Raw genomic sequence first — 233 nt, forward strand, 5'->3', positions numbered from 1 at the left:
TTAGGGTTAGGGTTATTGGGGGTATACCCCATGTCCCCAGGGTTAGGATTAGGGTTAGGGTTAGGGTTATCTGGGAGTTTATCCCATGTCCCCAGGGTTAAGTTTAGGGTTAGGGTTATCTGGGGGTTTACCCCATGTTCCCAGAGTTAGGGTTATTGGGGGTATACCCCATGTCCACAGGATTAGGTGTAGGGTTAGGGTTATTGGGGGTTTACCCCATGTCCCCAGGGTTA

This window comes from Terrapene carolina, unplaced genomic scaffold, assembly GCF_002925995.2.
Source record: "Terrapene carolina triunguis isolate 2854851 unplaced genomic scaffold, T_m_triunguis-2.0 Scaffold31743, whole genome shotgun sequence".
NCBI classification, from domain to species: domain Eukaryota; kingdom Metazoa; phylum Chordata; order Testudines; family Emydidae; genus Terrapene; species Terrapene triunguis.